The sequence below is a fragment of the Triticum urartu genome, chromosome 5A (genome assembly GCF_056163025.1).
Source record: "Triticum urartu cultivar PI428250 chromosome 5A, HENAU_Tu73, whole genome shotgun sequence".
Classification (NCBI taxonomy): Eukaryota; Viridiplantae; Streptophyta; class Magnoliopsida; order Poales; family Poaceae; genus Triticum; species Triticum urartu.
In genome coordinates this window covers 571,240,354-571,264,840 of record NC_141877.1, presented here as the reverse complement: position 1 = coordinate 571,264,840, position 24,487 = coordinate 571,240,354, and positions in this window count along the sequence as shown.

Here is a 24,487-nt window from a genome sequence, read left to right as displayed (position 1 = left end):
TGATTGAGCACCACCTTGCCGTTTGTCCTCATGCGCGGCCCGTCAAGCAGAAAGTCAGGAAGCAGGCAGTGGAGCGCCAATAATTCATTGCAGAAGAGATCAAGAAACTGGAAGCAGCAGGCCTTGTCAGAGGAGTGCTCCATCCCACGTGGTTGGCCAATCCTGTAGTCGTGTGCAAGGCAAACGGGAAATGGAGACTTTGTATCGATTTCACCGATGTTAACAAAGCTTGTCCCAAAGACCCATTTCCTTTGCCACGCATTGACCAGATTGTTGACTCCACCGCCGGATGTGATTTGCTTTCATTTCTTGACGCATACTCAGGATATCATCAGATCTTCATGGCAGAAGAGGATGAGGAGAAGACCGCATTTATTACTCCATGTGGCACGTACTGTTTCGTACGGATGCCTTTCGGATTAAAAAATGCTGGTTCGACATTTGCAAGAGTAGTCCATGTTGCTCTTGGGCCACAAATACACAGAAATGTGGAAGCCTACATGGATGATATAGTGGTCAAGAGCAAGGACAGAGCAACCCTGATTCAAGATTTAGACGAGACCTTTGCAAATCTGCGCAAGATCAGCCTCAAGCTCAACCCAGAGAAGTGTGCGTTTGGAGTTCCCTCCGGCAAGCTTCTCGGGTTCTTCGTGTCTCAGCGGGGAATTGAAGCCAATCCCGACAAGATCAAGGCCATTGAGCAGATTGAAGCACCAAAGCGCGTCAAGGATGTACAGAAACTTGCCGGTTGCGTGGCTACTCTCAGCAGGTTTATCTCTCGGTCTGCTGAGCGCGCCCTGCCGTTTTTCAAATTATTGAAAAAGGCAGGTCCAATGAAATGGACTCCGGAAGCGGAGGCTGTGCTGCAAGACCTGAAGAGATACCTGTCCTCCCCTCCAATACTTGTCGCACCTAAGCCACAAGAGAAGTTGCTGCTGTACATAGCGGCAACCAATCAAGTGGTTAGTGCTGCGTTAGTAGCAGAGAGGGAGGCAGATGATGAGCCAGCAACCGCGGCAAGCGCATCCAGCGACAAGCAGGGGGCTTCCCCGGCAAGCTCTGGTCCCGACAAAGATGGATCTGCGCAGATGCACGAGCAGACACAGAAGAAAATGGTGCAGCGCCCAGTTTACTTTGTCAGTTCCCTCCTGTAGAGGGCTAGGTCAAGGTATTTTGGTGTGCAGAAATTGCTTTTCGGCCTTCTCATGGCCTCGAGAAAGCTGCGCCATTACTTCCAAGCACATGAGATCACAGTTGTCACTCGCTTTCCGCTGAAGAGGATATTACAGAATCCAGAAGCGACAGGCAGGATTGTTGAGTGGGCACTGGAACTGTCGAGCTTTGGCCTCAAGTTTGAGAGTACTTCAACTATCCAGAGCAGAGCATTGGCAGAATTTATAGCAGAATGGACGCCAACACCAGATGAAGAAATTCCAGAAACAAGCATCCCCGACAAGGAAGTAAGCAAAGAGTGGCTGATGTACTTTGATGGTGCCTTTTCGCTGCAAGGCGCCGGCGCTGGCGTGCTGCTTGTCGCACCCACCGGAGAGCACCTCAAGTACGCAGTCCAGATGCACTTTCCCAAGGAGCAAGCAACAAACAATACTGCAGAGTATGAGGGATTGCTTGCCGGTCTCAGGATCGCGGCAGACCTTGGGATCAAGAAGCTCATTGTCAGGGGTGACTCACAGCTTGTCGTCCGCCAAGTAAACAAGAATTATCAGAGTCCGTTGATGGAAGCTTACATCGACGAAGTGAGAAAGCTAGAAGAACACTTTGACGGCCTACAAATGGAGCATGTTCCAAGAGCTCAGAACGCCATTGCAGATGGCCTGTCAAAGTGTGCCGCACTTAAGTTACCTGTGGAACCAGGGATCTTTGTGCTCAAGCTGACTCAGCCGTCCGTAACGCCATCAACTGGACAGAGCAAGAAGAGGAAGTTGGTTTCTGGTGACTATTTGCCGGCAGAGCTCCCCGAAGCCGCCGCCAAGAAGGTCCCCAAGATCAACGCCGAAGGCGCCGAGGAGCAGTCTGCTCCGGCAAGCCCTAGGGTTAGTTCTGTCGAAGCAGAAGCTCCCGATAAGTTTTGCTCCGGCAAGCTTGTCGGGGAATGTCAAGCTCCGGCAGAGACACAGCTTCTCGCCGTAGAAGCGGATGTTCCCGCAGCAGCTGAGACCAACACCAAGAGCGCTGAGGAGCAAGATGCTCCGGCAAGCCCTAGGGTTTGTTCCGTTGAAGCAGAAGCTCCCGACAAGTTTTGCCCCGGCAAGCTTGTTGGAGAACGTCAAGCTCCGGCAGAGCTGCAGGTTCTTGCCGTAGAAGCGGATGTTCCCGCAGCAGCAGAGTTGCCTTTAGTCCTTGTTGTCGAGCCACAAGCTCCAACATGGGCGCAGCAGATTGTCCGTTTCCTTCAGACAGGAGAACTTCCCGAAGAGCAAGAAGAAGCGGAAATAGTAGCCCGGCAGTCAAGTATGTACCAGTTTGTCGACAAGACACTGTACAGAAGAAGACTCAATGGTGTGAAATTGAAGTGTATTCACCGGGAAGACGGACAAAAGCTGTTGGCAGAGATACACGGAGGCATATGTGGTCACCACATTGGCGCAAGAGCACTTGTCGGCAAAGCATTCCGGCAAGGTTTCTTCTGGCCAACAGCCCTCCAGGATGCAACTGCACAAGTAACCAAGTGTGAAGCGTGCCAGTTCCATTCCAAGCAGATACACCAGCCAGCTCAAGCTCTCCAGACGATCCCTTTATCCTGGCCATTTTCGATCTGGGGGCTCGACATCCTCGGCCCCTTTCCCCGAGCTGTCGGGGGCTTTGAGTACTTGTACGTCGCAATCGACAAGTTCACAAAGTGGCCGGAAGTGGAACCAGTGAGGAAGGTGACCGCACAGTCAGCCGTCAAGTTCTTCAGGTCGATTGTTTGCCGCTTCGGGATCCCTAATAGGATAATCACCGACAACGGTACACAATTCACGAGCCGCACCTTCATGCAATACGTCCAAGATCTTGGCGCCAGGGTCTGCTTCGCCTCTGTTGCTCACCCGAGAAGCAACGGTCAAGCGGAGAGGGCAAATGCTGAAGTGCTGCGCGGGCTCAAGACCAGAACTTTCGACAGGCTGCACAAGTGCGGAAGAAATTGGATCGAGGAGCTGCTGGTGGTTCTTTGGTCGATCAGAACGACGCCAAATCGAGCCACTGGACAGACACCTTTTGCTCTAGTCTATGGAGCAGAGGCAGTTATCCCCACGGAACTCGTATACGGGTCACCTCGAGTGCTCGCTTATGATGAGCTTGAGCAAGAGCGGCTGCGACAAGATGACGCGCTGCTCCTTGAGGAAGACCGTCTTCAGGCTGCTGTGCGAGCTGCTCGCTACCAGCAAGCTTTGCGCCGCTACCATAGCCGCAAAGTTAATGCCAGAAGTCTCGAGGAAGGCGACCTTGTTCTTCGGCGCGTTCAGTCCGCCAAGAATTCCAACAAGTTGACGCCGAAGTGGGAAGGCCCTTACCGGGTGAAACGAGTCACAAGGCCTGGTGCTGTCCGCCTTGAGACCGAAGATGGCGTACCAGTGAGCAACTCCTGGAACATCGAGCATCTTCGTAAGTTTTACCCGTAAGGCGCGGTTGTCGGACCCTGTCCGGCAACCACCCTTTTGTACAAGTCTTGCCGCTGTTGCATGTAATCCTTTGTACAAAGCCAGGCGCAGACCCTGAGCACAAGTAAATGAAGCGCTGGCACCCCGGGGTTATAGCATGCATGCTAGGTCGAGTCTCGTCCTTGGTTAGGGTTGATAGTGCCTAACAGCGGCTAACCCCTAGCTTAGAGGTCGAGTGTCCGTCCCTTTGCTTTTCTTTCGTCCGCAGGGCTCGCATATCCTGGCCAGACCGCTTGGGGACGAAAAGGAAAAGAAGGGCGCGTCGGCACCTGGGCCCCGGCAAGCCAGTGCTTCTGGGGGCTGCGAGTACCAAGATTCATCCACGGCAAGCCAGAGTTGCCGGGGGCTGCGATATCAGATAAGTCTTTCGTCCCTCATCATGCATCCTCTTATGGACTGGGGAATGCGAAACCGCGTTTCTTCCCGAAAACTGCCGTGCTCCCTCAACTCTAGGCCCTGGGGCTCGTTCCCGGGGCCAAGTTTGGTCGTAGTCGCGGCAGCAAAGGGATGAAACGAGGAGGCCGCACCCACCTCGTTCCCGCCTCCGTCAAAGGCGTGAGAAAGGTCGAGCGACGTGGGAAGACGGCAGGGCCTGTTGCCGAGAGATGAAATGTCTGTCCGAGAGATACCAAGGATTTGTTCCTTGGCGTGGGTTTAACCTGCGAGACAAATAACCCGGAAAGCATCCCCTTTTCATTAAAAAACATCCCAGTCAGGTACATTCCATAGAGGATGATAAACATGAAATAGAGGATTACAAGTTTTAGATGCAGCTAAGGCCCGAAGGCTTACAAATTAAAAAGATAAGATGCCCGTAATCCCTTTCCTGTCCCTCTCTCCAGGAGGTAGGTCAAGGAGGCGAAAAGGGCAAAAGGGGCGCCTAAGCGAGCTACGGGTGCCAGAAGACACCAAGATAACATCCCGGGGGCCGTCCGAAGGCTGGATGGTGATGGCGGCGCCGGAAGCGGGGCTCGAGGACGGGGCGGCAGGACGTCAGCATGCTGTCGAGGGCACCACGCCCTCGTACTCCGACTTGACGGCCTTGTCGCCAGCCCTCTTCCCCTTCCGCAGCCTCCCTATGCCAGCCGCCCAAGGAGACGACCCCGGGGAGTTCAAGGAGCCGGCGACACGGATGATGGGGTCACCGGTGCCGCACGAAGCGGCGCCCGACACCTAGTCGGACCCGCCATCCCGCCGCCCGTTACCCTCATCGTCGCTGTCGCTCTCCTCCTCGTCACTCTCGCTCGAGGGGGAGCCTTCACTATCGGAGGAGCTGTCCACGCAGCACTTCACCCGAGTGCCGAAGCACCCGAAGACCTTGACGGAGAGGAGATCGCCCTCCATCAACTTAAAATGGAGGGTAAACCCCTCCATCAAGCTGTGGATACGGGCGAACGTCTTCCGCCCTCGATCAAGATACATCACATTAGGGGCTGGGAATACAACGCGGACTCGCGTGCCGCTGATCCCACAGCCCCTCATGTGCAGTCTCAGTGTCTCGGGCGGGTCCAACTCCATCGTGCTCGCAAACGGAGCTGGAAGCCGGAGGCGACGACGAGGCGCCCGGCGCAGCCTAACGAAGAACTCGCAAGGGTCGTCCCCTATATGGACCGCCGTGGGGAGAGGAACCGCGGGCGGAGGCGAGGCTGGCGCGCCGCCCCGTCCGCCTCTTCCCCGAGCGCCTCGACCTCGTCCTCGACCTTGTCCACGACCTCGCCCCCTCCCTCTTCCCCTTATGGCTGGCTTTGCCGCCACGGGCGCGGAAGAGGGAGGGGTGCGCTGTCTGGCGGCGACCCTCGCTGCCACCGATGAAGGGCCAGGGTTCCTTTTCTCCATGGCGAATGAGAGAAAGGGGAGCATAAGCTGAAGAAAGCAGGAGATGAGAGAGTGCGGGCTTCTGTGCTCCCCTCCCGCTCTTTATAAAGGAGCGAGGTGGGGGCTCAGCCGCCCTGCTCAGCAAATCAAGGCACGGGAAGAGCAGGGAGTCGGGGCCGACCCGCTGCCTCTGCTCACGACGGCCCAGTTTCCTGCTTCCACCGTCCGCGACCCCAAGCGCATGGGAGCCGCGTGGTGGGGACGCGGAACCGAGGCGATGGATGAGGCGGCCTCGCCCCACCCCATGATCGCGGGGAGTGGGCGCCTCGAAAACCGCGCACCAGCCCCGTCCAGTAAATGCACCACGCCCCCACGCCTACCTCCGTTTAGGCAGGAGGGCGTGAACCGTCCCCTTCATCATGGCCTGACGCATGCTCGCGGGGCTTAGCCCCGCGCACGCCGCCCACGTCTCCCACGACGCCGCGTTTGACGCGTGCCGTTTTGGGCGTGCGCGGTGGAAGCGGAGAGATATGCGGCGTGACCTAGGCCGCGCGTGCCCGTGCACTATTTTGGGCCTGGCCCAACAGCGCTCGGCACCGTGTCTGGCCCAGGCCCGGGGGCTCCTGTCGGTGTACTAGAGTAGGGGTACCCTAGTATCCCGAACTTGTGCACGGGCAGTCGTAGCATCCCGCGGCAAGGCTTGCCGAGTGGCCGCCAAGACCCTCCGTGGCTACTTTGAAGACCATTCAAGAACAAAGTACTCAAACCAAGACCCCGGCAAGAGGAGCTTGCCGGGAAGGCCAACCAAGGCATACCAAGAAAACTTGCCGCGACGCGCCGCGCATCCCGGCAAGGCCCGGTGAGCGACAAGCTCCCGAACACGACAAGACGACGACCGCGGCAAGGAGCTTGCCGCGGGAAACCCCCACTTCATGCCCGCGCTCCAGCACACCCGCCAACGTGTCGCTCTAGGACCCTCCCAAGCACACGTGGCAGGAGGCCGTGCAGCTAGGGGTGCACGGTGGCAAGCAGGCGCTAACAAGATAACCATCGTGGCAAACGGTGGCGTCCCTAGCGGTCCCTTTCGGTACTGTTTAGGCGACACAGACGGGCAATTAATGCCCTTGTCCCCTGCCGCCAGAGTTAGGTATGATACACTGTAACAGGTAGTTGTACCAACCACCACTCTTCCGTTTTTGCCCTTTTGTCTACATTGCCACCTGTCGGTGACCCCTTGAGCACATAAAAGGAGGCCCGTGTGCAACGTAGAGGGGGGGGGGGAGCCAGTTCAAACACTCACGCTCGGTCTTGCTAGCCGCCGGTGTGTACTGTAGCACTCCGCGCTCCCGAGCTAGAAATCAATACAAAACCACAAAGCAGGAGTAGGGTTTTATGCATCTGTGCGGCCCGAACCTGGGTAAATCGCTCGCGTGCTTCGCCGCGATCTGCTCTTTGCGCGACCTCCGCCCCCGCCGAACCGAAAGGGACCCGGTCCGCCGGTCCCATAGGTGCCCGTGGATCAGCACCCCGGCACATTAAATGTGAACCGGCCTTCTGGGCCATGGGCCTTGTCATCCATCTGACCCGCCCACCAGGTTACTAATGAACCGCCAAGACCGGGCGGGTAGCCCGTGAACCGCCAAGCGGCGGGCGGGTTACCAGTGAGTCATCCAGTCCGGCCGGTTTATACTTCTGGCCGGTTTATGCCACGGGGTATATCCCCGACATTAGCCCCCAGTTTAATTTGGATTTATCCATGTTAAACTGATCTGCAACATAAACTCAAGAGCAAATTTGACAGGTTATGCTCCGGGTCAACAGACCAGCTTCATAAGTCTTTGTTATTTCATCCTTCTGGGAAATCCGGGTCAACAGACCAGCTTCATAATCAATTTGCCGACATTGGTTTGTCATCGAGAAATATTGTGAACAATAACTCCTTTGACTCAGCTCCCAAAGCGCCGGTTTAAGAAATATGGGTCTTGAAATACTTATCTGATATTCAGCCGGTTTGAAGATGTAAAACTTGCCGGTTTAACATTACCAAAATGGTCGGGTTATAAAAACTGATGATCCCGGATTATGACCATTGACAGACGCCGGGTTATCATTGTTGCCAACGCCGGTTCATGATTATTGATAACGCCAGGTTGCAGCCACAGGGTCATAATGATTGGTGACGCCGGGTCAATCTGGTTTGCTCAAACAGAGAATTTGAAAATATTTCTTCGATAATAATATAATACTTGTAGCCCCCAAATCTTGAGCAGAACAAAGTGATGGCTTAAGACTTGCTTCAATATAAATGTTACCAATTTTGAAGAAATTCATGTTGTTCATCCCAGTCGCTAGTCAGAATTGAGTATTCCACATATGTAGCCCCCAAGTGCTGGGTTCTCATTCTTGCAGCAACCTGGGACTTGTAATTGCTTGATGCTCATAAAAACTTCAACCAGTGTAGCCCCCAAGGGTCGGGTCATTATGCAATAATGAGCAGGGACTTTGTAAATATAATCTTGTAAACTTTGAACAGCAACGTGTAGCCCCCAAGGGCTGGCTCAGTAAGATAATATTGAGCTGGGATTTTGATATATTCTTCAATAACATCATATGATGTAACCCCCATCATGGGGCTTGAATTCACGTCCACAAGGTTAAGAGCCTTGTGCTTTACCAACTGAGCAGTGGACCCTAAAAAGCTTTGTACCTTAAATTGTTGATAGAGGCAATTGGTAGCCCCCAAGGGCCGGCTCATTACAATGTGATGAGTCGGGTCTTCAATAAGGTGAGCAAAAAATGACTTTGCATTAGCCCCCAAGTGTCATGGTGCATGCTTGCAGCGACATGAGACTTGCATATTTGATATAATCTTCAGTTGAATAATGTAGCCCCCAAGTGCCGGGTCGTGAGCCTGCAGCGACTCAGGACTATTCCTTTAATTGTAAAATAAACCATATCCATTGACAATATAATAGCCATTGCGCTAAAGAGACTTTGAAAACCTCAATAATACCTGTTATTAATAACCATAATAAAATCCAGCCATGATGGCTATTCAAGATAACATAATCCAGTATGAAAACCTTATTCATTCAACATCATAATGGAAATTCAGCCAAGTTTGGCTATTTGAATAATATAACCCAATGATTTATAAGCGCATGATTCCAATGGCGCAATCCAAATATATACTGGCGACTTATAGTCGAAAGCCAGGCCGGTTTAATAAACACCGGATAATTTATCGTCATACTTTATTCAACCTGTTTCTGCATACAACAAGTTTAAAGTGTCCTGGCGGCTTACCGCCGGACGGGTCATAATGCCTGACATATAACCTGGGTTTATAACTGAGGCTGCACTTAAGAATAATCAAATATGAAATACATCATACCTGTGACATTGAATCACATTGTTGGTTTTACCAACTTTTGTAGTAAGAGTGATAACCCCAATCTTGAGTAATGATAACTCCTTTCATATTGTGCCGGTTTATGATAAAACCGTATCGGGTTGTGATAAACACCGGTTTCACCATATATAATACTGGCAACTCGTAGTCAAACCAGACCGGGCTGATAGTCTCCGGATTATAATTTGATCGTGTATTGAAAACTTGTAGTTGAAAGCCGAGCCGGGTTGATAAACACCGGTTTACTCCATAATAGGATGGTAACAGAAAATCAAACCGGGCAGATAGTCTCCGGATTAAGATTTGACCGTGTTCCGTCAATTTGTAATTGACAGTTTGAACCGGTTTAAGAATTTGTTGGTTTAAAAAAACACAATAAAAAGAAAGAAATATCTTTCAAAGAAAAATGTGAAGCAAAGGCAATGACAAAACCGTTTGCAAAAAGAGGCTTATTTGAGCTGATCAGATGGCGTTACCATGGTCGGACACGACCAAGCTCCCGATAGGTGTAGCTATGGTTCAAGTCAGCCAGGTCCCCAAATGAAACCGTGGCATTTATGCCGATCAAGTGGCATGGCAATGGTTCGGGTTCGACCAAGCCCCCAAGTGATTCTGTGGCCTTAGGCCGATCAAGAGGCATGAATGGTTCAGACGTGACCAAGTCCCCAAGTGATCTGGTGGCATTGGTTCGGACACGACCAAGCCCCCAAGTGATGTTTATAAAATTTTCAAGGGGTAAAACGGAGGCCACTTTAAAACAGAACAACTCCGTGTAACCACGCATGATGTAAAAGAACAAAGACCCCGCTTTATGAAGCAGACGCCCCCATGTGATCAATAATATGTCAGGCCAGTAAGGCGGGATACCCATGTTGGAACCGCGCATTGTGGCAGCAGGTCCTCTTCGTTAATTTTTAACTTTTTGCAAGAGATAAATTCTTCTTGAACCGGGATCTTAAACCGGATATTGAGAGCTTCAAAGCTTTGTCGGAGATATCTTTCCCTTGAACCGGGTTTCAAACCGGAATCTTTATTTTTAGTCGGAAATTTTCTGACGGCCTTTAAACTCGAACTTGCGAGAAGTTAATTCCCTTTTGAACCGGACATTGTTAAACCAGATTTGAGCGCTTCAGAGCTTTGTAGGAGAATAGATTTTTCTTGAACCGGATTGTAAGCCGGAGTCATTTCTGATGACCCAGAACTTCTTCATCGAGCCGGGATTTTATAACTGTCATATACTTTCTAAGCCGGAAATTTTCTGACGGCCTTTAAACTTACATCAATTTAACAGTAGCCTCCGGGACCGGGTTATCCTTCCCTTCATCGTCCTGGGGTTCTTAAATTTGCTGAAACTGGCAAGATTCGCTGAGTCATGTCATCGTAGCCCCCGAGTCTCAAAGGTGACTCGAGGAGTTGGCTTGAGACTCTCCATATTTGACCGTGATGTAAACCGGCATAACTTGTATATCATTGGCATTGATAGCACGATGTGAATCCATAGAAGGTTGAGGTAACTGCGGCGGGTTGTAAATGATCCCATATGAGCCGTGTTAGCAACTCGGCCAATGGTTCCTTCCAACTGGCGATTTGAAGTTTAATCAAAACTGTAGTGGCGGTGACTTGTGCGCCTACCCATTGAACCATCCAGTTCAAACGGCGGTTGATGATAATTTGTCTCCAATTTGAAATAAACCGGCTACCCAGGCTGTGACTTGCTCATACCCAATAAACAGCTCATGCAGACAGGTGCGGCCCAGTATGTTGATGTAGACCAGGCCGTGAGAGACGGACAGCAAAGACGACTGCAGCATCAGTGGCAGCTCCGATAGATGAGTCGGCCGCGGCATTGTAAGCCGGTGCGGACAGGGAAAATCTTCACCGGTGTTGTAAACCGGCACGAACGGGCGAGTTAATCGCGGGTGCGGTCCCGGTGAGTCGAAGTAGTCCGGGCCACAAGGGCAGCGTCTTGCACACATATTCTTTGATCATTGTGGCATGGTCATATGCTAGCACATGACAGTAATTACGCAATTTATATATCCATGATTCGGCCATCGGTTTTGCAATGACCAATTGTCTTGCATATAAAATGCAAAGACCAAAGTAATTGCTCTCTGACAAAAACAATATGTGCTAAATTATACTTAGAGGGATATCACCTGATTCGCCCGAACAACATATGAGTCGGCCGTGGCATTGTAAGCTGGCGCGGACGCGTGAACCGCTTGAGGGCAGATGGACGAGTCGTTCATGGCGTTTGTAAAGCAGCGCGGGTGGCGATTCAAACATGATGTTGTTTAACCGGTGTAGATGCACGAATCGGCGGCAGGTGCGGACGGATGTAATCCGAACATCGGGGCGGCGACTTGCACGTATATCCGTCGAGCATCCTCGCACGGACAAACACCAATGCAAAAAGTGATGTTGATGCGCCCCCTTAGGCGACACCTTTTCGTAACGGTCCTGCAAAAATATTACAAGACCAAGTAATTGTTCTTTGATGAAAACAATATGTTTAATAAAATAAACTTTAGATGGATACCACCTGGTCGTTTTTACTTGTGGCAACTTTGACCGGCCAGTGGCGACTTGGGCTGCAGCGAGAGAGCCCTGGTGAAGCAGAGCAGGAGTGACTGGAAGCTAGGCACTGTCTTTGATCCGCCACCACTGCTGCCGGTACGAGTCCTAAGATGTTAAGCCAGAACACTGTATCCAATGCATCTTTGGTGAAGGTTAGACCGGACGTACTATATGCATGTACACTGTTGCATAGTTTTCCCCCAATCTGCTCGTAGGTACAGTAGCTAATTTAAGCTTGTGTATCTTCATTGCTTGGAATAATACTCCTTGGCACTACCACTTGATTCCTTTGCACAGGGACAACAGCATTCGGATGGAAAGTCATGCGCTTCGAGTAAAAACAGCGAGGCGATCGGCCACAAGACGGCGGAAGGCCACGACGGTTCAGCAGGACATGCTGGCTCAACATGCGGCCAAGGACATGACAGGGCTGGCTTTTGCAGTAGAGGTAAGCTCCTGGCAACGAGGTGAAGCGGCGGTAGTCTTCAGCTGCTTGGATGCTCGATGATGCCACGAAGGTGAGGTTTCAGGCGTGCTGAGCCGGTCAAAGCGGCGGGCGTCCGGGCACAAAACTCAGCAGAAGGTGGGGATGACCCGTCGGACGGCTTGCGGAGGAGCGACGGGTTATGGAAGGGACGAGTCTGAGTGGTGGACCGATTCTGCACAATAACTTGACCGGACTAGTCTCGTCCCCTTGCTGACTCGGTTTTTTCATCTGACATCATGATTGATAACTAATCCGGACGGATTACCCGGTCACGTGTGGAGGCAAAACAGTGAAGTCAAATTCGACGGATCACCTAGCAACATGTGCGATGATACACGCGATCCTTCTCGATCTGCAGCGACGCGCACGACGGTTCAAGACGTCCACGCTGTCCCACGCCGGTTTATTCAGCGTCATCAGTCCGTGCAGCAAAGTTGACTTTAACTTCAGATCCAACGAATCACATTGCGTCGGAGGCGCACAGCAGAAACTCCAAACCCTAATTTGTTTTGAAATCAAAACTCATACTTCTTCATCCGGCCAATTGCGAGCTTCTCGAAACCTTGGGAAAAAAATCCCTCCAAGAACTCAGACACCACTGTGCGCAGGCCCCACGGTGGGCGCCAACTGTCGTGGAACTGTCACGGCAGATGTCCTTAGTGCTAGGACTTAGTCGCGAGGCCAACGCATCTACGTGGTAGCTTGAGAGGGGTTGAGCGGGACGAGAGACGCAATGTTTTACCCAGGTTCGGCCCCTCACGGTGGAGGTAAAGGCCTACATCCTGCTTCATTGATATCGATGATCATGATCACGGTTACAAGAGTGCTCTATTCTCGAGAGCTATTGTCTAAACCTAACTTGTCCAACCTGTGGAACTTGTGAATCTTGTCCCTCTTGGGGTGCCCTGCCCCTCCTTATATATGTTGAAGGGGCGGTTTACATGACTAGTCCTATTAGGACTAGGATTACTCTATTACAAGTGGAGTCCTAGTCTTGCCTCCTTTGTAAGGGAATATTCCTTGTGCTTTTCCCATAAACCGGCCCACCATTAAACGTGAACCGGCCTTCTGGGCCATGGGCCTTGTCATCCATCTGACCCGCCCGCCGGGTTACTAATGAACCGCCAAGACCGGGTGGGTAGCCCGTGAACCGCCAAGCTCCGGGCGAGTTACCAGTGAGTCATCCAGTCCGGCCGGTTTATACTTCCGGCCGGTTTACGCCACGGGGTATATCCCCTAGGACTCTTGTTAGTTGGAGGCACTCGTTGTTTTAAGCAAGCCATGGATTGATGCTTGTTGGTGAAAGGGGGAGTATAAACTTTACCATTCTGTTTGGGAAGCGCCTATAATGTGTGTAACATGGAAGATATCGCCATCTCTTGGTTGTTATGTTGACAATGAAAGTATACCACTCAAAATATTATTCACCTCTATTTCAAAACCGAGCTCTGGCACCTCTACAAATCCCCGCTTCCCTCTGCGAAGGGCCTATCTATTTACTTTTATGCTGAGTCATCATCCTCTTATTAAAAAGCACCAGTTGGAGAGCACCGCTGTCATTTGCATTCATTATTGTTAGTTTGCATTGAGTATGACTTGACTGGGTCTCTTTTACCATGAGTTACAATGTCTAGTTAGTCCTTGGTCTTTAAAGGTGCTCTGCATTTATGTTTTGCGGTCTCAGAAAGGGCTTGCGAGATACCATCTTCTTATATCATATTATGATTGTTTTGAGAAAGTGCTGTCATCCGAGATTTATTATTATAGCTCGCTAGTTGATTATGCTATTGATATGAGTAAACTTGAGAGCTATGCATTATTGTGAATGTGGTTAGTTATAATCTTTGCTGAAAACTTGAATGCTGGCTTTACATATTTACAACAACAAGAGCAAACAGAGTTCGTAAAAGTTTTTCTTTATCACTTCCAGTTTATCAACTGAATTGCTTGAGGACAAGAAAAGGTTAAAGCTTGGGGGAGTTGACACATCTCCAACGTATCTACTTTTCCAAACACTTTTGCCCTTGTTTTGGACTCTAACTTGCATGATTTGAATGGAACTAACCCGGACTGACGTTGTTTTCAGCAGAATTACTATGGTGTTATTTATGTGCAGGAGTAAATGTTCTCGGAATGACCTGAAACTTCACGGAGCCACTTTTCAGAAAATAAGAAAAATACCTACAAAAGATGAAGGCCAGGGGGCCCACCGTCTCTCCACGAGGGTGGGGGCGCCCTGCCCCCCAAGGGCGCGCCCCCCTACCTCGTGGACCCCCTGTTGCCTCTCCGGCGCCAACTCCAACTCCATATATTGAGTTTTGGGGAGAAAAAAAATTAGAGAGAAGAAATCATCGTGTTTTATGATACGGAGCCGCAGCCAAGCCCTAAAACCTCTCGGGAGGGCTGATCTGGAGTCTGTTCGGGGCTCCGGAGAGGGGAATCTGTTGCCATCGTTATCATCAACCATCTCCATCACCAATTTCATGATGCTCACCGCCGTGCGTGAGTAATACAATTGTAGGCTTGCTGGACGGTGATGGGTTGGATGGGATCTATCATGTAATCGAGTTAGTTTTGTTAGGGTTTGATCCCTAGTGTCCACTATTTTCTGAGATTGATGTTGCTATGACTTTGCTATGCTTAATGCTTGTCACTAGGGCCTGAGTGCAATGATTTCAGATCTGAACCTATTATGTTTTCATATATATATGAGTGTTCTTGATCCTATCTTGCAAGTCTATAGTCACCTATTATGTGTTATGATCCGTTAACCCCGAAGTGACAATAATCGGGATACTTACCGGTGATGACCGTAGTTTGAGGAGTTCATGTATTCACTATGTGTTAATGCTTTGTTCCGGTTCTCTATTAAAAGGAGGCCTTAATATCCCTTAGTTTCCGTAAGGACCCCGCTGCCACGGGAATGTAGGACAAAATATGCCATGCAAGTTCTTTTCCATAAGCACGTATGACTACATCCGGAATACATGCCTACATTACATTGATGAACTGGAGCTAGTTCTGTGTCACCCTAGGTTATGACTGTTACATGATGAACCGCATCCGACATAATTTGCCATCACTGATCCATTGCGTACGAGCTTTCCATATATTGTTCTTCGCTTATTTACTTTTCCATTGCTATTTCTATCATCACTACAAAATACCAAAAACACTACTTTTACTGCTGTTACCTTTTGCTACCATTACCACTATCATATTACTTTGCTGCAGATATTAAGTTTCCAGGTGTGGTTGAATTGACAACTCAGCTGCTAATACTTGAGAATATTCTTTGGCTCCCCTTGTGTCGAATCAATAAATTTGGGTTTAATACTCTACCCTCGAAAACTGTTGCGATCCCCTATACTTGTGGGTTATCAGATGTCGTGTTGTCCATATTACTCTCCCTGCTCCTGCCTTCTTTGATCATCAGGCAAAAGGAAGATATACTATTACCAGAGAGGAGGCAGATGAGTATGAGAGGAGAGCGGAGGCTGCTCGTCACCACGCTGCAGCTCAGCAGGCGATAGCCGCTGCATCTCAGTACGACCCCAACTACTATTATGGATATCCGCCAGGCCAGCCGTGGCCATAGACCAACTTAGGCCAAAAGCCTTAGCTTGGGGGAGTACGTATTTCCCACTGATAGTACATTTATGTTCACACACTCATTGCTAGATGTCGGTGTTCATGCTTTTTCATTGTATCATCCATGCTAGTTTATTTTCTTTTTTATGCTTTCTTCTTGTGTGTTTAATAAACCTTAAGAAAAACCAAAAAAATTTAGTTGTAGCTTTTAATTAGTTTACTTTCCATGCTTGTAGTAGTAATTAAAAAGAAAACTGAAAAAGATTTCCTGTTCTTTTGCTTGTTGGGAGCTTTCCCGTGTAAATAGTTTTATTTCTTTTCTTTCCTTTGGGGGTCGATAGGAGAAGACCATAATTAAATTGTTGAAGTGGCTCTTATATGCATTATTGTGTATCTGACAAAAGAGCCCATATTGCCTTGTCTTATCCTGTTTATTGAATGCTTGCAGATTCCAGCTTAGTCCAATGCACGTGCACTATTATTATTATTCACATCATTCGGTCGTGCAAGTGAAAGGCAATTATGATGTTATATGATGGACTGGCTGAGATGAGAAAAGCTGGTATGAACTCGACCTATTTTGTTTTTGTAAATATGATTAGTTCATCATTCCCGATTCAGCCTATTATGAATAAACATGTTTGCAATGAAAACTAGAGATCATAGTTTCTTGTGCCATGCTTGATTAGCTATGAGTTATAGTGGTTTATCTTGCGTGCCAACATGCTATTGAGATGGTTATGATGTGGTATGATAGGGTGGTATCCTCCTCTGAATGATTTAAGTGACTTGACTTGGCGCATGTTCATGCATGTAGTTGAAACAAAATCAACATAGCCTTCACGATATTTATGTTCATGGTGGATTATATGCTACTCATGCTTGCATTCGGTGTTGATTAATTTTAATGCATATTCATGACTGTTGTCGCTCTCTAGCTGGTCACTTCCCAGTCTTTTGCTATCCTTGACCTGTACTAAGCGGGAATACTGCTTGTGCATCCAATCCCTTAAACCCCAAAGTTATTCCACATGAGTCCACTATACCTACCTATATACGGTATCTGCCTGCCGTTCCAAATAAATTTGTATGTGCCAAACTCTAAACCTTCAAATAAATATCATGTTTTGTATGCTTGAATAGCTCATGTATCAACTAGGGCTGTCTGTATCTTCCATGTTAGGCGGGTTATTCTCAAGAGGAGTGGACTCCGCTCCTCACTCATGAGATAAATGGCTGGTCACCAGGATGCCCAGTCCCATGCTTTATGCAAACTAAATCAAAATAATTGCAAACAAAACCCCCCTGGGACTCTTGTTAGTTGGAGGCACTCGTTGTTTCGAGCAAGCCATGGATTGATGCTTGTTGGTGGAAGGGGGAGTATAAACTTTACCATTCTGTTTGGGAACCGCCTATAAGGTGTGTGACATGGAAGATATTGCCATCTCTTGGTTGTTATGTTGACAATGAAAGTATACCGCTGAAAATATTATTCACCTCTATTTCAAAACCGAGCTCTGTCACCTCTACAAATCCATGCTTCCCTCCGTGAAGGGCCTATCTATTTACTATTATGTTGAGTCATCCTCCTCTTATTAAAAAGCACCAGTTGGAGAGCAGCGTTGTCATTTGCATTCATTACTGTTAATTTACATTGAGTATGACTTGACTGGATCTCTTTTACCATGAATTACAATGTCTAGTCAGTCCTTGGTCTTTAAAGGTGCTCTACATTTATGTTTTGTGGTCTCAGAAAGGGCTTGCGAGATACCATCTTCTTATATCATATTATGATTGTTTTGAGAAAGTGTTGTCATCCGAGATTTATTATTATGGCTCGCTAGTTGATTATGCTATTGATATGAGTAAACTTGAGACCTATGCGTTATTGCGAATGTGGTTAGTTATAATCTTTCCTGAAAACTTGAATGCTGGCTTTACATATTTACAATAACAAGAGCAAACAGAGTTTGTAAAAGTTTTTCTTTATCACTTTCAGTTTATCAACTGAATTTCTTGAGGACAAGCAAAGGTTTAAGCTTGGGGGAGTTGATACGTCTCCGTCGTATCTACTTTTCCAAACACTTTTTCCCTTGTTTTGGACTCTAACTTGCATGATTTGAATGGAACTAACCCGGACTCACGCTGTTTTCAGCAGAATTACCATGGTGTTATTTATGTGCAGAAAGAAACATTCTCGGAATGACCTGAAACTTCATGGAGCAACTTTTCAGAAAATATGAAAAATACCTGCAAAAGATGAAGGCCAGGGGGCCCACCACCTCTCCACGAGGGTGGGAGGCACGCCTGCCCCTCTAGGGCGCGCCCCTACCTCGTGGGACCCTTGTTGCCTCCCCGACTCCAACTCCAACTCCATATATTGTGTTTCGGGGAGAAAAAAATTAGAGAGAAGAAATCATCGCGTTTTACGATACGGAGCCGCCGCCAAGCCCTAAAACCTCTCGGGAGGGCTGATCTGGAGTCTGTTCGGGGCTCCAGAGAGGGGAATCCATCGCCATCGTCATCATCAACCATCCTCCATCACCAATTTCATGATGCTCACCGTCGTGCGTGAGTAATTCCATTGTAGGCTTGCTGGACGGTGATGGGTTCGATGAGGTCTATCATGTAATCACTTAGTTTTGTTAGGGTTTGATCCCAAGTTTAACACCCCATATGTAACATGCCATATTTGTATTCCAACTCTTGCCATTTCCGGCACTAAGTTACGTTATTTCCTCGTTGTCGGGTTTTTGTCTCCGTGTGTTTTTGTCTTTGTCATGCATCTCATATCATGTCATCATGTGCATTGCATTTGCATACGTGTTCGTCTCATGCGTCCGAGCATTTTCCCCGTTGTCCGTTTTGCATTCCGGCGCTCCTATGTCCTCCGGTGCCCCTTTCTACCTCTTTTCGTGTGCGGGTATTAAACATTCTCGGATTGGACCGAGACTTGTCATGCAGCCTTGGTTTACTACCGGTAGACCGCCTGTCAAGTTTCGTTCCATTTGGTCTTCGTTTGATACTCCAACGGTTAACCGAGGGACCGAAAAGGCCTCGTGTGTGTTGTAGCCCAACACCCCTCCAAAGTGGACCAAAACCCACCTAAACCTCCTCCATCACCTAGGCCGTTCGATCACGATCGCGTGGCCGCAAACCATGCTCAATTTGGAGCCTCCTAGCTCCCTCTACCTCTATATAAAGGCCCCTCTCCCCCGAAATCCGGATCCCTAACCTAGCTTCCCCCTCCTCGCGCCGCCGAACGAAGTCCGCCAGGCCGGACACGTCCGACCTGCCCCCGCCGCCGCCACGTGTCGCGACGCGACTCGCCCGTGCCCCGCACCCACATCGCTGGCTCGGAGAGCCTAGGCCGGGCCCTCCCAAGGCCCATCCGGCCGCGCCCTGCGCCGCCCCTCTCCATCGCGCGCGTCGCCACCAAGCCGTCCGCCGCCCTCCGCCACACCCTCGCCGGACGCCGCGCCTCCCCAACGCCGGCGACCGCCGCCGTCATCTCCGGCTCGCCGCGCACCACCCCACGGACGTCTTCCCCACCGCCGACGGCGCCGCCTCGCCGTCCGGCCTTCTCCTTGATGCCCCTCAACGCCCTCGCCAAGTCCGGCGACCTCGGGTCTCCTCTCCGGCGAATAGTACCCCAGTGGTGAACCTCGAAGATCGCGCTCAATCCAGATCTGGGATTCAGATCGGTTGACTTTTTGACCTAATCTCAGATATTTTTAGCATTTTTCCGCATGTCATAACTCTGCAACCGTTGCTCCGATTCGTGCGTGTAGCATATCAAAATGTTCATCTCGGCGAGTACTTCATTTCATCTCATTGCATCATGTTCATTTGAGCTTATCTTGATGCCCTAAATGCTGTTGGAAGAGGGCTATGTGATGTTAGTTTCAGATCTTTATCAGCAAATGCACTTTTGTCATTTTTTCCGTGATTAATGTGTGCCTCCTATGTTCGTGAGCTCTACATGTGATTTGAAGTATGCCATGCCATCTTTACAGGGGTGTGTGCCATGTATTTTTGTGATCTCTGTGGTGACTAGCACAAGCATGCAAAGTAGCCCTCTCAATGTTGTTGATTTCAGGGACAGAAATATTCTAAGTCTTCGCTCTGTCATTATTTTTATGACATGTGTTCATGTTGCTACCAAGTGATCCGTGCCTCTTTTGAGCATGATCAGTAAGGATGTTTTGTAGATATTGTGGTGCTCTATCCATCCATGTCTTTGTTTGCAATTATGGAGCACCCTAGCTTGAGTCAATCGAGCTCTACTTTTGCTATAAAATGTTCCTGGCAGAATGTTTACGTGTTAAGCATTTTTGCCGAGCTTGTTGTACTTGATCCATGCATGCTTTGTTGTTGTTCTTGCCATGTCTAGCTTCCATGCCGTGTCTACTTGCTGGGTGTATGCTTAGTTTATCATGCAATGCTTTGTGGTGAGTGCATCGAGCTCGTAAACATGCCAACTTAATATCTGTTTTGCCATGTTCCAGTTTTTCACTAAGTCTGAATCTGTTAACGTTAATTGCTATGTTCACATGGTTGCCATTGTATTTTCTGATCCCTTTTGGCTTATGATCAGTAAGGGATTTTTGTTGTATACTTTGAGTAGCTTCATTCCATGCCTTGCTTTACCATGATATGTTCCTGTAGCATGTTGTTATCATGCTCTAAACATTGCTTCCTGATGTTAATTTCCTGACTTGTTAATTTCACTAATTCTGAAACCTTTTATCTTTTGCACTTTTGTCATGCTTGTTTGAACCTGCTATTGAGTGAATTAGCCGTAGCTCAGTGTTCATCTTTTGTCAAGCATCTTGAGTGGATCCCTGCCATGTATTTTGTTGCTATGTTAGGGTGCTGTAGCATATTGTTCTTGATGCATTTAGATGGCCCCGTGCTATTAATCGCAGATCGGTGCCATATTTGTTTTGCTTGCCATTTGCAAACCGTGCATCCGTTTCCGGTGATCTTTATATCGATTTCGACCGAAATCAACTCCTCTTTCCAGTAGCACTCTTGGTTTTCCAAGTTGAGGCCAGGTTCAATCATTCCTTTCCAAATCATGCATATGCATCGCATATCGCATCCCGCATTTCATGACATGTTTTGCATCATGTTGTTTGTGCATTGCACGTGGTTGATTCTTGTCTCCCTTTGCTTGTTGTTCTTGCTTGGGTAGAGCCAGGAGATGAGTACGTGATCGAGGAGCCCGTTGAGTACGCTTACGGGGATCAAGCTAACGTCAACTCGGAGAACTTTGCAGACAAGATGACCATACCCTCGAAATCACTTCTATCTTTGCTTGCTAGATGCTCGCTCTTTTGCTATGCCTATGCCAAGATACCTATCACTTGATTATCATGCCTCCCATATTGCCATGTCAAACCTCTAACCCACCTTGTCCTAGCAAACCGTTGTTTGGCTATGTTACCGCTTTGCTCAGCCCCTCTTATAGCGTTGCTAGCTGTAGGTGAAGATTTGGAGTTTGTTCCTTGTTGGAACATGTTCATTGTTAGGATATCATTACCATATCTTGTCTATTTTAATGCACCTATATACTTGGTAAAGGGTGGAAGGCTCGGCCTTATTCCTGGTGTTTTGTTCCACTTTTGCCTCCCTAGTTTTCGTCATACCGGTGTTATGTTCCTTGATTTTGCGTTCCTTACACGGTCGGGTTATAATGGGAACCCCTTGACACTTCGCCTTGAATAAAACTCCTCCAGCAAGGCCCAACCTTGGTTTTACCATTCGCCACCTAGCCTCTTTTTCCCCTGGGTTTCCGGAGCCCGAGGGTCATCTTTATTTAACCCCCCCGGGCCAGTGCTCCTCTGAGTGTTGGTCCAAACTAGAGCCCTTTGCAGCGCCCCCTCGGGGAAACTCGAGGTTTGGTTTTAGTTGTACGGAGCGCTCATCTGAGTGTGCCCTGAGAACGAGTTATGTGCAGCTCCTTTCGGGATTTGTCGGTACATTCGGGCGGCTTTGCTGGACTTGTTTTACCATTGTCGATATGTCTTGTAACCGGGATTCTGAGTCTGATCGGATTGTATTGGGAGAAGGAATATCCTTCTTCGTTGATCGTGAGAGCTTGTGATGGGCTAAGGTGGGACACCCCTGTAGGGATTTGATCTTTTGAAAGCCGTGCCCGCGGTTATGGGCAGATGGGAATTTGTTAATGTCCAGTTGTAGAAAACTTTAAACATAACTTAATTGAAATGAATCAACAGAGTGTGTGGCCGTGATGGTCTCTTTTCGGCGGAGTCCGGGAAGAAAACACGGTCTTGAGTTATGCTTGAACGTAGGTTGTTCTAGGATCACTTCTTGATCATAGTTCATCGACCGTGCCTTTGCCTTCTCTTCTCGCTCTCATTTGCGTATGTTAGCCACCAAATATGCTAGTCGCTTGCTGGAGCTCCACCTCATACTTTTACCCTTCCTATAAGCTTAAATAGTCTTGATCGCGAGGGTGTGAGATTGTTGTGTCCCCGTGACTCACAGATTCCTTCCAAAACCAGATGCAGGGACCGATGATACCGCTCCAGGTGATTCGACTGAGCTCAAGTGGGAGTTCGATGAGGACTGAGGACGATACTACGTTTCTTTTCCAGATGATTTGTAGTGGTGCCCAGTTGGGGCGATCGGGGACTTTGTCGCATTTGGGGTTGTTCTTTATTTTGGTTCCGTAGTCGGACCTTGAGTGTAACTGGATGAATGTAATGATATTTATGCTATTTGTGTGACATGGCGAGTGTAAGCCAACTATGTATCTCTTTCCCTTATTTATTACATGGGTTGTGTGAAGATTACCTCAGTTGCGACATTGCTTACAATGCGGTTATGCCTCTAAGTCGTGCTTCGACACGTGGGAGATATAGCCGCATCGTGGGCGTTACACCTAGTGTCCACTATGTTCTGAGATTGATGTTGCTATGACTTTGCTATGCTGAATGCTTGTCACTTGGGCCTGAGTGCCATGATTTCAGATCTGAACCTATTATGTTTTCATCAATATATGAGTGTTCTTGATCCTATCTTGCAAGTCTATAGTCACCTATTATGTGTTATGATCCGTTAACCCCGAAGTGACAATAATCAGGATACTTACCGGTGATGACCGTAGTTTGAGGAGTTCATGTATCACTATGTGTTAATGCTTTGTTCCGGTTCTCTATTAAAAGGAGGCCTTAATATCCCTTAGTTTCCGTAAGGACCCTGCTGCCACGGGAGGGTAGGACAAAAGATGTCATGCAAGTTCTTTTCCATAAGCACGTATGACTATATTCGGAATACATTCCTACATTATATCAATGAACTGGAGCTAGTTCTGTGTCACCCTAGGTTATGACTGTTACATGATAAACCGCATCCGGCCTAATTCTCCATCACCGATCCATTGCCTACAAGCTTTCCATATATTGTTCTTCGCTTATTTACTTTTCCATTGCTATTGCTATCATCACTACAAAATACCAAAAACATTACTTTTACTACTGTTACCTTTTGTTACCGTTATCACTATTATCATATTACTTTGCTACTAAACACTTTGCTACAGATATTAAGTTTCCAGGTGTGGTTGAATTGACAACTCAACTGCTAATACTTGAGAATATTCTTTGGCTCCCCTTGTGTTGAATCAATAAATTTGGGTTGAATACTCTACCCTCGAAAACTGTTGCGATCCCCTGTACTTGTGGGTTATCAATCAACGAGCTAGTCAAGTAGAGGCATACTAGTGACACTCTGTTTGTCTATGTATTCACACATGTATCATGTTTCCGGTTAATACAATTCTAGCATGAATAATAAACATTTATCATGATATAAGGAAATAAATAATAACTTTATTATTGCCTCTATGGCATATTTCCTTCACTAGCAAATATTGGTCTAATGGATCGGTAGGAGGTATGGCAATAGAAGAAAGACTAATTATTTCATCCTTATTAGGCAATTCTTTGTCATGAGGATGTCAACGAAACTTAGAGAAATTAAACTCATGAGACACATCACCAAAATTGACACTGACAATTTCTTTTTTGCAATCTATCTTAGCATTAAGAGTGTTCAAGAAAGATCTACCAAATATTATGGGACAAAAATCATCTTGTGGAGAACCAAGAACTAGAAAATCAGTAGGTTGTTTTATTTTCCCACACAAGACTTCAACATCTGTAACAATCCCAAGTGGTGCAATGGTGTCTCTATTTGCAAGTTTAATAGTAACATCAATATCTTCTATTTCAGCAGGTGCAATATCATTTATAATTTCTTGATATAAAGTAAAAGGGATAGCACTCGCACTAGCACCAAAATCACATAAGCCATGATAACAATGATCTCCTATTTTTACTGAGACAACAGGCATGCCAACAATGGGTTTATTCTTATCTTTAGTATGGTTTGGCAATTCTAGCAGCTTCACCACAGAATTAAATAGCATGCCGATCAATATTATCGACCAAGAGATCTTTAACCATAGCAATACTAGGTTCTACCTTAATTTCTTCAGAGGGTCTAGGTGCTCTAATATTACTTTTGTTAGCCACGGTTAAGACTTTAGCATGTTCCTTTATCTTAACAGGGAAAGGTGGTTTTTCAATGTAAGCAGTAGGCACAACTAGGTCAACATTATAAATGATAGTTTCATCTTTAACTATAACTGGCTCCTCAATCTTTTCTTTAATAGGGGGATGATATTTGAACAACTTCTCCTTAGGGAGGTCAACATGAGTAGCAAATGATTCACAAAAAGAGGCTACTATCTCAGAATCAAGTCCATATTTAGTGCTAAACTTTTGAAAAGCATCGGTATCCATAAAAGATTTAACACAATCAAACTTAAGTGTTATACTTGACTCATTACCTTTGTTGAGTTCCCAATCTTCGGAGTTGCGTTTAATTATTTCAAGAAGGTCCCACCTAAAT